Source organism: Azolla caroliniana, unplaced genomic scaffold (assembly GCF_043228905.1).
Source record: "Azolla caroliniana isolate FFs.n. ecotype wild unplaced genomic scaffold, voAzoCaro1.0.p SCAF_18, whole genome shotgun sequence".
Lineage (NCBI taxonomy): Eukaryota > Viridiplantae > Streptophyta > Polypodiopsida > Salviniales > Salviniaceae > Azolla > Azolla caroliniana.
The window spans coordinates 16,567,313-16,573,742 of NW_028230453.1; the positions used below are offsets into that span (position 1 = coordinate 16,567,313).

Genomic DNA, 6,430 nt, shown 5'->3' on the forward strand with positions numbered 1-6,430 from the left:
ATTGTTGTCTTCATTGTCAACACAATGTGCCTAATCACAATGCCACTATATAAATACTAAAATCAAAGACATTTCTCACAATGCATAACAACACTCATATGAAGCAATTAGAAATGTAAATAGTTCTCAACCCTCACAAGCATCATACAATGTGGTATAAAGGTACCAAGACATTGTAAAGGATTCCTTGGAAGTTTTGCATGTCACACAATTCATTAGGACCCAAAAGGCAAAGATGATATAATGAAGGACCCATAAGATAAATTTGATCACCCATCAATTCACAAACTGTTGTGGTAAGACATGCATTTTGAGGAATCTACAAAAGGGGTTTGACTCTTTAATTGTGAATGTTGACATCCTTATAAAATTGTACAAAATTTAGGAGGCAAGGCAATAAAGTACATTCAACACAAATTCTCGAAGCATGACATGGCCACACTTCACTTAGGGGAAAAAAGATTACTAGTCCAAATACAACAATCTTACATGCGAAATGAATCTTGGGGAAAAATGAAAGAAAGAAAGAGGATGTGTGTTATGGAGTTACTCACACTCCTCCAGATATCGTACTCTCATTCTCATCAAAGAAAAGATCATTGGTGTTCCGAAAGATAGCATGAAGACAAATGATGACTAAACCAACGACTAGGCCAAGTGTTAGATTCTCATAAGCCTTAGTAAGATAGAGACCTATGATATTCAAGATTCCTAAGATAATGACAATTTGCGTCTCTGTAATGGTCCGATTGAACACAACTAGAGGCTTGGTTCGTCCAAAGTAGAAGTATATCCATGCGAGCACGAAGACTCCAAACACAATCAAGGATATGGGATGCCACAAAAGGCTAAGTGCGATCACAATTAACAAGAGGATGATGTAGTTCACACGGAAGTAGAGTCCATTTGTCTTCAATCGGCTATATGCATCAGAAAACGATGTTGGCCGTTCAAAAGCACTCCTGTCGATAAGCTCTGCCCATGGCCGTTGCCAACCCATCACTACTTGTGTTCTATCAGTCACTTTGGATATGAAGCCGCGCACCGTGCTTGTGCTTGTGCCCGTGGATTGATCATCAGAACCTCCTTGGATGCCCATTGTTATATGCTCCCCTTGAGAAGAGATTACTTTGAAACTTTTACTTGAGATTGCCTAGGTTTATTCAATTACGCTTCTTCCACATACAAGTTCGTCACTGAAAAAGAATGAACCAAGAAAAGATTCAATGAAAATTCAAAAGCATATCTCATTTACATAATCAAACATTCATATGCCTTCTTTTTTAAGAATGTGATGTGCTCTTTAATTATGTTGCAATATTCATTGTAATAGTGGACTGTTTTGTATATTGACTTCTTTAATACCAATGGAGGATATTTTTTTGGAAAAAAAAAGAATGTGATGTGCTCTATGTTTATTTTATTTTTATTTTTGATGATTGGGTACACATCCCATTTTGTTGTAACCAATTGTCTCATGGGCCAAATTTGGTCTTAGAAGACGTTAATATATCTTTATTTTTAAGAATTTGATGTATAAGAGACAAGAAATCAAGAGAGAACTTAAAGAAGGATAGAAGTCATTACGCCACCGGGCTTTTGGTGAGGCGAAGGCTTGGAAAAGTACAAAGTAGATTAAAGTAAAGAAATCATTCCATGGTAGATAGGAAAAAGGTTCCAAATCATTGCATGGATTATCCAAACAATCATAATTTGGTACAATTCATTGAACCTAAGGGGCATGGTCCTAATTTCTAGAGATGCAAAAGTAGAATAACAATCACTAGTACAATGGACATTGCCAAATAAAATGCAAAAAGTGGGAAACACAACTACACCATCTAGGGGCATTGATAGAAAAAAACACAAAAGTAGAGAAACAATTCCATTGTCGGAAGGGTATTGTTCGGAAAAGGCAGATCTAATTATACATGCACCTAATTATACATGCACGCACGCATGTTCTAGGAGGGTGTTGCTTGAAACAATGATGCACAAGCACAACTACACCACTATATATATACACATTTGCCTAGATTGTCTAAGGGCATTTGTACAAAGGGAATGTAAATTGGTCTCCATAGCACGGGCAAATTTAACTGAAACTTCGATGTTTTCTCCATAATTTTCTATGTTCTCGAGGAATTTGGATGTTTTCTCCATGATCCCCGAAAAATAATAGTGGGCTGCACTGCATTCGGCCGACTAGTGGGAATCCCGGGTCATTAAACCAATTGAAAATCACTTGCTTTTGGGCATGATGTCACACAAAAATCCAAATGTGAGGGCTTTATTTACTTGAAGAGGGTTGGGGGTAATAATGTGGTCCATGTAGGCATTCAAGTCATGCCACGTGGGCTTATCCAAACCATATTCTGGTCCCCTATCGGATATCCCAATCATGCCACGTAGGCGTTAGAAGTGCCACGTAGGCATGCACACCGCCATATCTCTCTCGGGCTGCCACGTAGGCATGCTGGGCCTCATGCCTCTCTCTCTCTCTCTCTCTCTCTCTCTCTCTCTCTCTCTGTGCCCCCCTCTGTATCTGTCTCTGTCACAGAAGCTCAAGCTCAACCTCCATTAATTCAAGTTGGATCCTGGCCATGGTGCTCGGCATCTTCTCATGGATGGATCCATGGGATCTCCATAGATCCACCCTTCGGATCACAAGCGATCGGGGTATGGGAGGTTGAAAAGCCATCGGAATCATCCGGTCGGGATTAGGGTTTCAGGTCTGCCGCCATGGAGACGGACATTATACCAGAACCCTAAAAAGACATCTTCCTCTCTCTCTCTCTCTTTCTCTTGCTTACCCATCACTCGGGTCCAAACATGACAAATCAAAGCTAAAAAGGAAATAAAAGAAGAAGCATCATAGATCACACAGAAGAAAGGAAGGAAATGGCCATGATATTGACAGACACACCTGCACAGGATTAGGTATCAAAACTTTAGGAGTAGAGAAGGAAGAAGAAGATGAAGGAGATGAAGATGAAACAGACCTGAGAGTAGTCTTGCATGAACAGGGGCAAGAAGAATAAGAAGAAGAACAGAGAGTTTCTGCATCTGAATGAATGTGTGTGGAGGAGGGAACAGAGACTTTGTAGGAGAAGACCTTTTGAACTAAAGCATGAGGAAGTATTGTAAATTACAAAAGTAGCCCTACATATTTTTCATACTTGGCCCACTTGTTCATCAAAAAGCTATACATACTACATAGTACAGATCATACATGACAACAAACATCATATTACATACATACATACATATTCATATACATATATATATATATGAATATGTATGTATGTATGTAATATGAATATGTATATATTCATAAATTTCATATATGTATATATATATATATATATATATATATATCCATCATCAACCCACCCTCTCTACTCTTGCTCTCCTTCCAGAGTGGCCTTTGATCTGTCTATCTCACTATGTTCCGCAAGGCGTGTGTGCATGCGTGCCCCTAGACCCACTATCAAAACATACATTTGCCTCGTCGCCTGAAAAGAAAGAAAGAAGAAGCTAGCCACTTGAGCCTTCCATGAGTCAAGACTTGAGACGTTGCATGGACATAGGCGTGATTGCTCTACATGACGATAAACGATCGATTGGTTGTAAAAATCAGTGGGGGCTCGCAATAGGTTACACTTTTTTCCATTTGTCCACGAGAAAAAGCAATGTGGTTGTTAGAAGCTTTTGGAAGTAAAATGTCAAGGTCAAATGTTTTGAGGCACAATAATATTATTGAAGCCATTCTCAAAACAACAAAAGCAACTCAATGGTAAAGAATGGGAAAATCAAGATAAAGTAGTATGTAGATAGATATTTCTTAAATCTAGGATAAGATTACTATTGCACTAGGGATTCTTGTCTTAAGAGGTTCTTTGATTCTTCTAGATTCACCATTTATTTAGCGTTGCTTGCTCTCAATGGTAAAGAATGGGAAAATCAAGATAAAGTAGTATGTAGATGGATAGTTCTAAATCTAGGATAAGATTACTATTGCACAAGGGATTCTTGTCTTAAGAGGTTCTTTGATTCTTCTAGATTCACCATTTATTTAGGTTTGCTTGCTCGGTCATTTGCCTTATCATTGGTTCATGTCACTAATATGCTTTTATTAGTTACAAATGTCTATGAGAAATGAACATGTGAGCTTTGTTGTAGGAGACATTTTAGAGTTCTAATTGCTATGGCTTTGTTGCCTATTCAATAGTTCGTTTTACACTGTTATGGATTTGTTGCCTCTTCAATAGTTCTTTTTACATTGTTATGGCTTTGTTTTCTATTCAATGGTTCTTTTTAGGTTGTATCTGTGATATCCTATAATATTTGATCCCATAAGTGGTTTTTTACTTGGGGTTAGTTTCTCTTACCCCTTGTTATACAAAATCCACATCCATTTTCCTCTAAAATATGTTGAGAGTGGTTGAATATACTTATGTCATGACGAGGTGTGAATGTCCCCTTAAAGCATTGACATCTCATACCTCCTCCATGCTAGGGGCACAACGTTGACTTGAGAACCTCACAACTCCTCCACTATCTCACACATTTTCTCTCCTCTATCCATCTCTCCCACAGCTTGCCCACTAAGAAGCTCACTTTGATTTATCATCCTTACCTCTATTTATTTTTAATGTAAGATATGCCATTGTTTAAATTTTGAGAATGGGAAGTAGTGAACGATAATTTATTTTTACCTTAATGAAGCCAAAATTTGATGGTACTTGGAGTAATGTGCAATACACGTCTTAATGTATTCAAAATAAAGCATTTGCACAAATTCTAAGTAATACCTTCACATTGTAAGTAATATGGTTTGTCATTTGTGTCTAGGTTGCATAATTTAACCCTTTCTCAAGTTCCTATGCAAGCACATGCATGATTTGCAATGGCATGTCCACCCGTCCTGGGAAGACCAAAATAAGATTTGTATGAATTGTCATTTAGTGTTTATATTTGTCGATGAGTTCAATACTCTAGGAGAAACTATTTTTTTGTTAGTTGTCATATTTGTTATAAAATTTGTCTTTTGTGGCTATCTACTAACATGAAATATATATACCTCATTCACACATTTGAGGGAAAACGAATATATGCCATGTGTGATGCAATAATATATCGTGTCACCTTCTATTTATCAACATTCATTTTAAAAGTCCAATAGGCTCTGATCTAAGACAACGAAGATAAAGTATGTATGTTATATCAACATGACATAAGAGTGACATACATAGTTTGTACCTCTAATAAATTTAGTAGCTATTCATATAAAGTTTATGTTATGTCGATGCATCGACTTGCAAGGTGGTGGTGTGATGAGAATTGCCTAAATCACCTAAGAGGGTACAAATAAGTTTATATTTTCAAGTTTTTATCATGGTGCAAGTGAGTCGGTTTATTTGAGGAAATAAGTTGAGAAGAGACATTGAGGTGGGTTGATAGATAAATAAAGTGCATAAAAGATGTGTCCCTCTCCAAATCTTAGTAGCCCTTGAAAGCCAAACAATAAAAAAAAAAAAAAATGGATGGTCCAATGTTGTGTGAGGACATTTTTGCCCTTCCATTTCCTATGTTACTAGAAAAGGGTTGTCATTCATAATTTAAAATTTAGACAATTATTATGCCATTACAAAAAAGGGTTGTTTTGCTTAGCTTGAAAAGTCAAGCATCTCATCCTTGTAAAAAATGAACCCTTTGCTCATGACCCGATAGAGAAAAATGATAATTAGGAAGGGGTTTCCATTTAGAAGCTAAGAGAGAGGGAGCTTGACCCTAGGAAAAACAAAAGTATAGGTGTAAGTAATAATAATGCCCCCTAAGCACACAAAACCGCACTACAAAGAATTTGGGATTTAGTTTTGATATTGACTCGTACGTGATGTTTGATTTCGTATATATATGATGGCTCAATGATCCACAAATCTTCACTAGATTGGAGAAACGTGCTCGGGATTGACGCACACAACACACTTTAGTCTTTGGTAAATATGTTTTAATTATGATTTAGAACTTAATTTTAGATCACACATTAATCATAGTCATCTTTGTCTTCTTGAATGTTACCTTTTAATTTAAGTTAAGAGTAAATGTACAAAAACAACATTCATTACTTATGAGATCATAGATTGACATATTTGCATTCGTGGGGTTTTCCATTAGAATGCAAACGAATACGTGTACTAATGCATGGTCAAGTATTCGTTTAAAAAAACAAAAAAACAATACATGAACCATAGTATGAAACATACGTACCATTCACATTTGCGAACATTCTTATCATTTGCGTAAGAACAACATCCTCGGTAAATACGATACTTTTGCATTCATTATTTATTATAAGGTAAAATTTTTAGGGTAAGAAAGTTAAGGTAAAAAGTATAAAAAAACACAAGAATGTTTTAATAACATA

At 36.5% G+C, this 6,430-nt stretch overlaps 1 pseudogene across 1 annotated transcript; it reads right to left on the reverse strand.

Annotated features, from left to right (window-relative positions):
- Nucleotides 1–241: 241 nt before the first annotated feature.
- Nucleotides 242–3,151, reverse strand: LOC147852532 (PRA1 family protein B3 pseudogene; annotated as a pseudogene). Its single transcript, XR_015531476.1, has 2 exons — nt 3,003–3,151; nt 242–1,196 (listed from the first exon to the last, which is right to left on the reverse strand). The product of XR_015531476.1 is annotated as a PRA1 family protein B3 pseudogene (transcript).
- Nucleotides 3,152–6,430: the final 3,279 nt, after the last annotated feature.